Genomic DNA, 9018 nt, shown 5'->3' on the forward strand with positions numbered 1-9018 from the left:
CAGTAGTTTGCTTTACTGATCTGTTAGGGGCTTCTTAATCCAGACAGGCTGACCTATCACAATTAATGGTCACATATGTTAAGAGTGTGTATTGTTTTGCAAGAAACTGGTAAGCTGTCTTCTAAAGTGGTTACGCCTTCTCACCTGCAGTGAATGAGATTTCCTGTTGTTTTGCAACCCCACTAGTATTTGGTGTTGTTGATTTCGGGCATTCTAATTGGCATGAAATGATATCTCATTGTTTTAATTTATATGTTCCTGATAATGATGTGAAGCATCTTTGTAAATGCTTATTGGGCACTTGTGTATCTTTGCTGAGGTGCTTGCCAAATTTTTTGTTCATTTTTAAAACAAAGTGCTCGTTTTCTTATTTTCTTTCTTATCTTTCCAGCTTTTAAAATGTGCATTTCATGGGGCAGAAGTTTTTTGTTTTTCCCCCTATGAGGCACTGGGGCATTTATTTTGCAACAGAACCACTGGGAACCTTGCCTGGTGTCACACATAGCTCCAGACTCGGTGGGACATAAGATGACAAGGAGGATGATCAGAGCTGGGGTCATGGGCTCTGGGTGGTCCCACTGGTGTCTGAAGAAGTAGTGGTGGGCATGGTGACCTAACTACAGAGGGCCTGGGTGCTTGCTTGCCTTAGCCTCCTTATCCAGGGAATTTCTGAAGCTGTTGGCCTTGCTGCCCAGCACCTCTTCGACTCTGAGGATCTGGTTGTATTTGGCAAGGCACTCGAACTGGCACGGCACAACAGTCTTGATCTGCCAGGTACTGAGCCCCACCACCAGGCCAGTGATAAAGGTGTCCTTTGTCTTCCCAGGCCAGTATGACTCCATGGTGCCCCAGCCATTGGACTGAGTCAGCTTACACACCTGTGAGAACTCTGTCACTGAGCCAATCTGGTTGACTTTGAGCAGCAGGAAGTTGCAGTCCTCTTTGTTCAGAGCCTTGGTGATGTGCTTAGGGTGGTCACCCTAAGGTCATTGTCCACCACTTGAATGCTTGTACTGGCTGTGAACTTCTGCCAGGTCCCCCAGTTGTCCTGGTCAAGCTGGTCCTTGATGGACACCATTGGGAAGTCCCTGAGGAAGAACTTGTAGAGATCAGCCAGCTGGTCAGGCATGCTGCATCTTCTGGGTCGTTGGGAGACTTGACTTTCCAGACAAGTCATACTTTCCAGACCTGAAAAACTCATATGTGGCCACTGACCACATATGCCGATGACTACCTTGTCCATGTAACCAGCCTTCCTAATAGCATTCTAAAAGGAATAACATTCTATAAGGAAGCTCCAAGGCTTCCTTATTCTCCAGGATGTTGGGAGCAAAGCTGCCTTTGTCATTCATGTTGGTGGCCTCCCTGCTGCACTTCTCCTTGGTGACATTTGTCAGGTTTGTAGACCTTGGCCCCAAGGCATACAGCCTCTTTGAAGCTCACCACGCCCACAGGCAGGATCTTGAACTCCTGCATGGCCAGCTTGTTGCCAGTGTGTGAGCTGCAGTTGATCACGTTGAAGGCAAGGACTGGAAGGATGGCCTTGGTATTGCTGGCCAGTTCAGTAGTGTGGTGGTTAAGGACACCTCCTTCCCCAGGGCAGCTGCCTTGTACACAGTGAGGGACACCTTAGGATGGCATTGCTCCTAAATTTGGATTTGTTCTCCATCCCCTCTCCATCTTCAGCTTGTTGATCTTCTCTTGCTCCATGACATTCAGTTTCTTGCTAACCAGGGCACATGTAGTAGTTTTATTGATGCTCTCAACAGCCTTTAGCACACCCTTGCCCATGTAGAAGGTTTGTCATTGTCACGCAGCTCTAGGACCTTTTAGATGCCAGTGGAAGTGCCATTGGGCACAGCAGCTCAAAAGAGAACCTTGGAGGTGTAGAGATAACTTCAAAGTGGGGTTCCCACGAGAGTCAAAGATCTCTCAAGTGTGTATCTTGAAAATAGACATGCTGGGTTTCTGACAACTGGATTTCTCGGCTCACAAAGGCAGGAGAGGGTGCTACAGAGACAGATGCATGTTAATATGGCAAGGTGAGAAGTTTTTCATTTTAGTGAAGTTCAATTTACCAGTTTTTTCTCAATACTGGGAGTTTAGTACTAGGGGTTCAGTACTAGGGGCACACACACACACACACACACACACACAGCCCATTTGTTTCTTTCATATCTGAAAACTCATCACCAAAATCAAAGTCACCAAGATTTTCTCCTAACTTCTAGAACCATTATAGTTTTGCATTTTACATTTATGACCTAATTTGAATTAGTTTTTGTGAAAAGTGTAAGATCTACGTAGATTTATTTTTTAAATTTTTCCTCCTTTTTATACTTTCTCTGGTTTTACTTGAATATTTTCTATAATTTCTCTTCTCTCTTAGCAAGTAAATTGTACTCATTTAAAAACATTTTTATTGGCAGTATACATTTATAGTTAATCTACATCTACTTTCAAGTAACATTCATGGGTAATGTAGCTAGCTTCTAACAGAGCTGTCCCCATTCCTGTCTTCAAACATTGATGTCATTCATTTCATTTATTGATATGCTATAATCACATAATATAAGGTATGGTAGAAATACAGTGAATATTCTATTAAAATTTTTATTACAGTGAAATATACATTACCATTAATCCCCCTTACTAAGAGCATACTCCCATCAGTCTTGTCATTTTCTGAAGCAGTTCTGTAGGTCCTGTTTCATGAGTGTCTTTAAGAGGTATGATAAGTGATATGAGGAACAATGCTACAAGTGTCACGCAACAGCAAAGGAAGCTCATAATAAAAACCTTACAATGTGCTCTAATCCACCTTATCATTGGATCTGGCTCTCTACAACTTTTGGCTCTTCTCCAAAGTCAACTGACATAAAAGGTAAACTCTTTGCATCAATTTAGGGAATCAGGGCAGTTACAACAGCACAACTAAGGACAGTCATATAATGGGGCTTCTAGGACTGCTTCAGAAAATGGCAAGAACAATAGGATATTTGTGTGCAAAACGAGGGAGAGATTTTGAGGAGGATTAATGGCAGTGTATCTTTTACTGTAATACATTAAACATTCATTATATTTGTTGATCATACCATGTATATTATTATAGTTATTACTTCAGCAAATAGCAGATTAAGCATAAGAAAATAAAATTCTTTAACTTCATTTTTCTCTAATGCTTTCTTTTATGTAGATCAGAATTTCTGACTTACATAATTTTCTTTTTCTATAAATAACTTATTTTAAAATACTTTTCAGGGGTAGCCTTTGACAATAAATTTCCTTCATTTTTACCAGAGAAATGATTTATCCTTTACTTTCAAAGAATATTTTCACTAGATTTAGAACTCTGGTTTGATGTCTTTGTTTTCAACATTTAAAATAATTTCCTGCACTTTTCTTGCTTCATGGTTTTTGATGAGAAAGCCAATATAATTCTTGACTTGTCTTTCTTGTTTTGTTAGTCAATATAATTTGTATGTTTCTTCCCTGAGTATTTTTCTTCTTTCTACTCTGACTTATATCAAAATTTTCTTTCTTTGCTTTCCTGAGTTTTAAAGAAGACATGCTGGGGTACTTACCACAGCTCCTATTTAATATAGTACTGGAAATACTAGCCAGAGTAATTAGACAATAGAGAGAAATAAAAGGGGTAAAGATAGGAAAAGAAGAAGTTAAATTATTATTATTTGCTGATGACATGATACTCTACATAGAACACCCGCAAAGCTCCATTGAAAGACTCCTAGATATAGAAAATAAATTCAGCAATGTATCTGGATACAAAACCAGTACTCAAAAATCAATAGCATTCCTATACACTAACAATAAAATCACAGAGAGAGAAATAAGAGAAGCCACACCCTTGACACTAGCAACCAAAAAAATGAAATATTTAGGAATTACTCTCACAAAAGAAAATTAGAATACACTGAAAAAAGAAATTGAAGAGGATCTCAGAAAATGAAAAGACATCCCTTGTTCATGGATAGGAAGAATAAATATTGTAAAAATGGCCATTCTCGGGGCTGGGGATTTAGCTCAGCAGCATAAGCGCCTGCCTTGCAAGCAAGCAGTCGTGAGTTCGATCCCTGGTACCGATAAAAACGAAAAAGGCCATTCTCCCAAAACTGTTTTACAGAGAAACCCCCCAAAAAATACCATCAAAAAAATACCATCAACATACCTCATAGATCTAGAGAAATCACTCCTAAAATTCACCTGGAACCAGAAGAGACCTAGAATAGCAAACACAGTTCTAAGCAGCAAAGGCAAGGCAGGAGGCATCACAATCCCTGACTTGAAGTTATACTACAAAGCAACTGTAGCAAAATCAACATGGTACTAGAATAAAAACAGAGCCCAAGATCAATGGGATAGATTAGAAGATACAACCACAACTACCATCACACTCAACCACCTTATCTTTGATAAAGGGGCCAAACAAATTCACTGGAAGAACGACAGTCTCTTTAATAAATGGTGTTGGAAAAACTGGCTCTCCATATACCGAAAACTAAAACTAGACCCATGCCTATCACCATGTTCTAAATTAAAATATAAATGGATCAAAGATCTGAATATTAAAACAGAAACACTAAATCTATTGGAAGATAAATTGGGTAAAAACCTTGAAGACATAGGGGTAGATAGAGAATTCATGAACAAGAATCAAACCGCACAGGAACTACCCAGAATCAATAATTGGGATCATATCTTATTAAAAAGTTTCTGCATGTCAAAAGAAATCTCCAGCATAATGAAAAGAAAACCCACGAGATGGGAAAAAATCTTAGTGAACTGTCCCTCAGACAAAGGACTTCTATCTAAAACATATAAAGAACTAAAAAAAAATCACACCCCCAAAATTCAAAGATCCAATCCAAAATGGGCATCTGAGATGATTACACAGTTCTCAGATGAAGAAATACAAATGGCAAATAAGTACATGAAAAAATGTTCATCATCATTACTCATTAGAGAAATGCAAATTAAAACCACACTGAGATTGCGTCTCACTCCTGAAAGAATGGCCAGGATCAATAAAACTACCAACAACAAATGCTGGAGAGGTTGTGGGGAAAAAGGAACTCTCCTGCACTGTTGGTGAGCATGTAGACTGGTGCAACCATTGTGGAAGTCAGTCTGGAGATTTCTCAAAAAGTTGGACTTGGAAGTCCCATTTGACCTAGCTATTCCACTTCTGGGCATATTCCCAGAAGAACTAAGAACATCATACCACAGTGATATATGTGAACCCATGTTTATAGCAGCACAATTTGTAATAGCCAGATCTTGGAAACAACCTAAGTGTCCATCAACTGAGGAATGGATAAAAAAATATATTTTTATACAATGGAGTAGTACACAGCTATAAAGAATGATCACATTGAGATATTGATAAATAAGTGGATGCAGCTTGAGACCATACTCATATGTGAAATAAATCAAACTCACATGTATGAATACAGAATAGTTTCCCTAGTGTAAAAAATGGTAAGAATACCTAAAAGTATATGGTAATCATGATTCCCCATTATATTGCTTTGAAGCCTTATAATGTTTTCATTCATTAGTTGGAATGGTTTTATTCTGGGCTTCTGGATATCACTGATATGCACTGGCTCAACTTGGCCATGTTATGTTCCAGTTGTTTGCTTTCTGCTTTTCTCCTTTGCTGAATTGCTTGGCCTATCTGGTGATTTCTTTCTGTTGTTGTTCTGGAGATTATGGTCATTTTTGTCTCTATTTAGTATGCTTTCAGCACTCTTTCTAGGGTTAGTGTGGTGGACCTGAATTTCTTTAGTTGTTCTTTGTCATGGAAGTGTCTTGTTTCCCCATTAAATTTGAATGAAAGTTTTTTCTGGGCACATCAGTCTGGGTTGAAAGTTGTTTTCTTTTAGGACTTGAAATATCTCACTCCAAGCTCATCTTGAGGGTTTGTTCTGAAAAGTCTGCTGTGGTTTTAATGGGCTTTCCTTGATAGGTGAGTTGTGTCTTTTTTCTAACAGCTTTTAGTATTCTGTTTTAATGCAGCCTGTCTGGGATCTTAATTATTATATGTCTGGGTGCAGATTTATGTAGGTTGTGATTCTTTGGTGTTGTATATGCCTCACTTACCTGAATATCAGATTTTTCCCCATGTCTGGGAAATTTTCTGCTATTAATTCTGTACATATTTTAATTATGTCGTTTTCATTGATTCCTGCATCTTCACTAATGCCTATTAGTATTATATTGTTTCTCTTGGCATCATCTTGGAGCTGCTGGATTGTCATTTCATGCTGCTTCCTTATTTTTAAGTTCTATCCTTTCATGATTGCTAATTGTGATTCTGTCCTCAAGGTCTGAAATTCTATCCTTAGCATCATTTAAATGGTTTTGCCAGCTTCCAGTAGAATTTTTTGTTTCTTGGATGTCTCTTTGAGTTTGTTTCATGAATTCTGTTTGTTTTCTATATTTAGGGTTTCAATTTCCCATGCTCCTGTACTTTTTAAAAATCTATTTCTTCTCTAGCTGCACTGAGCAACTCCTTTACTAAGATTGTTATTTCTGTTTTTACATGAGAGATTACATCTAATTTGATTTCCTCTGTAGCCTCATGGAGTGTTTTTTTTTTTTTTTTCTATTTCACTTGCTGTCTTTTCAGAGATTTAAAGTGTGTTACTTTTGAAGTCCTCTATTTCAGTGTCTCCTGTACTTGCTCCTGGTGGACTAGATGTTTCAGATTGCATTTTGCTTTCTCAATTTTGCCATTTTCCCTTTTCGGGTTAATATTTGGTTCTTCAATCCCACTAGTGTCAACTGTTGGTAATATGTATCTTGGGGCCCTACTGTAAGGTTGATGTTTGTCCAATTGCTGGGCCCCACAATGAAGAAGTGGGCCACTCACCTGAATTCTCCCTGTAGGGCGTGTTGGGTAAGTCCTATGTTCTTCCTAGGTTTACAATGGAGTACTGATGGAAATCAACCCCTAGTTCCTGCTGTTATTATGTCTTCAGGTTGTTCAGAGTCACAAAATCTTTCTGGTTATAGTATTTGTCTCATCTGGAATCCTGTGTCTCTGAGTGTTCCACAGGCCCCCTTAATTTTCTCCAGGTTGGGGGAGGCCTTGTTGGCACCCTCCTCAAGCTACCTGATATTCTCTGTGTGGAGGAAGGACTCACCCACCCACTTGCCAAGCTCACCTATGGCCTACTTCTGGAGGGGGCTTCTCTGTTGCTCCTATTTACCCACTAAAGGAGGCAAACTCTATTCCTATTTTAGGGGCAAACTCACCTCACTGGTGGAAGCCTTCTGAGTTCTTACTGAGTCTACCATAGATACTGCATGGTTAATGCACTGAAGTCCAATGTTCTCTGGCTGAAGTTCCCAGTTCCCGCAAGGTGGTCTGCGGAGACAGCAGGAGTCGCATGAGGGGCCCGAGTCTAGTCCAGCTCCATGCAAGCCTCTTCATTGATATATTTATTTATTTATTTATTTTAAAAAGGTAAAACTAAACATAACAAAACAGAACAAAGAAGATCAGAAGAAAATATAGGTGGCACAGATTTCAAAGCAAGACAACAGGAGATCTACAGTAGCTACCAATGTCTCTTGTTTTCTTCTAAATAATTGTCTATATCTTTACACACAATGAATTCATACAAAACAAATAGTATTAAACTGATCAAAACAGAGTGATGAAAGCATTACAGGCAGGGGCTGGGGATTTAGCTCAGCAGCACAAGCACCTGCCTTGCAAGCAGGCAGTTGTGAGTTCGATCCCCGGTACCGATAAAAAAGAAAAAAAAAAAAAAAAGACAAAAGCATTACAGACCTTCAAAACCATACAATAGGAAAATCAGCAATGGCTGCTATAATATCTCTTGTTCTCTTCCAGTTAGCTGTCTATACCTTCATGTATGTTGAAATTATACAATACAAAAAAGACTGAAACCACTCTGAACAAAGAATAGAAGCATTACTGGATTTCAGCACATGATAATACAGAATTAGCAATGGATACTATAATATCTATTTTTCTTCAAGTAGCTGTTCATTTTATCACACACAATGTAATTGATTCTCATAAACTGTTTAGAAGAAGTTCTAGGCATGTACAAGCCTCTACATGTATACCTATCATTTCTGCATTAGAGGGAAAAACAAAACAGATTACTAGAAAAATGAGAAACAAAAAAGACAAGTAAACAATAGCAAAGAGCCCAAAACAATGATGATATAGGCTTTCAAAACAAAGTGGCAGGAACAGAACTGTGGTTGATATTTTACATAGTGATCTTCAAGAGTTCCCTCAGGTCACCTGACACAAACACGCAAAATTGTTTCAGTCCTATGAATGTTAAATGTTTTATGAATTTATCGAATTTGTAGCACAATCATCTTAGCTATTCTAAGTATGTTTATACAAATTTAAATATTTTTTCTTTTTCTTTCCTTTTCATTGATATTTTTAAATAAGCTTGCTTTTAGTCTTTCCATTTCTTACATTCTAGAACTCATCCATCCACCTCTTCTTTTATTTCTACTCTTAAGAATGAAATTTATGGCCAAAATAAAGGATTAGTCATAATTAAGATATATTTTTATATGAAGTAATACATAGAAGAGTGTTTAGTAAATATGGTTAATCAGATCTTCTTCAAGTAGATAATGCATAGGTATTGTTTACTCCAAAACATACATTATCATCTAGAATTTTATGGTTCATTTATTTTATGTGCCAAATCTTTTACCTACTATAGTTTTAAAATGTTTTCACCTCTTTTGGAATAGCTGAAAATAATATATTCCATGTGGATAATTACTCACTGAAATTATATGAGTAGTAAAAGAATAAAATTTGGTCTCCAAAATAATCTACTTTTACTATTGTCATTCTTTAAAATAGGAAGAAATAATTAGAGTAATCCAAAATATTTTTAAAATGCTTTGCATAGATAATAAGTAGATTTCACTATACAGTTTCATTGTGAAGCCAACAGAATAGAGAATGCATGGTAGGAGTCCAGG

General features: G+C 37.7%; 1 pseudogene; it reads right to left on the reverse strand.

The window, feature by feature from the left end:
• Positions 1 to 617: 617 nt before the first annotated feature.
• LOC100723090 (alpha-enolase-like) lies at positions 618 to 1959 on the reverse strand (annotated as a pseudogene).
• Between the last annotated feature and the right edge of the window lie 7059 nt (positions 1960 to 9018).

This window comes from Cavia porcellus, unplaced genomic scaffold (genome assembly GCF_034190915.1).
Source record: "Cavia porcellus strain 051 isolate PalLab524CR breed Dunkin Hartley unplaced genomic scaffold, mCavPor4.1 scaffold_2, whole genome shotgun sequence".
NCBI classification, from domain to species: Eukaryota; Metazoa; Chordata; class Mammalia; order Rodentia; family Caviidae; genus Cavia; species Cavia porcellus.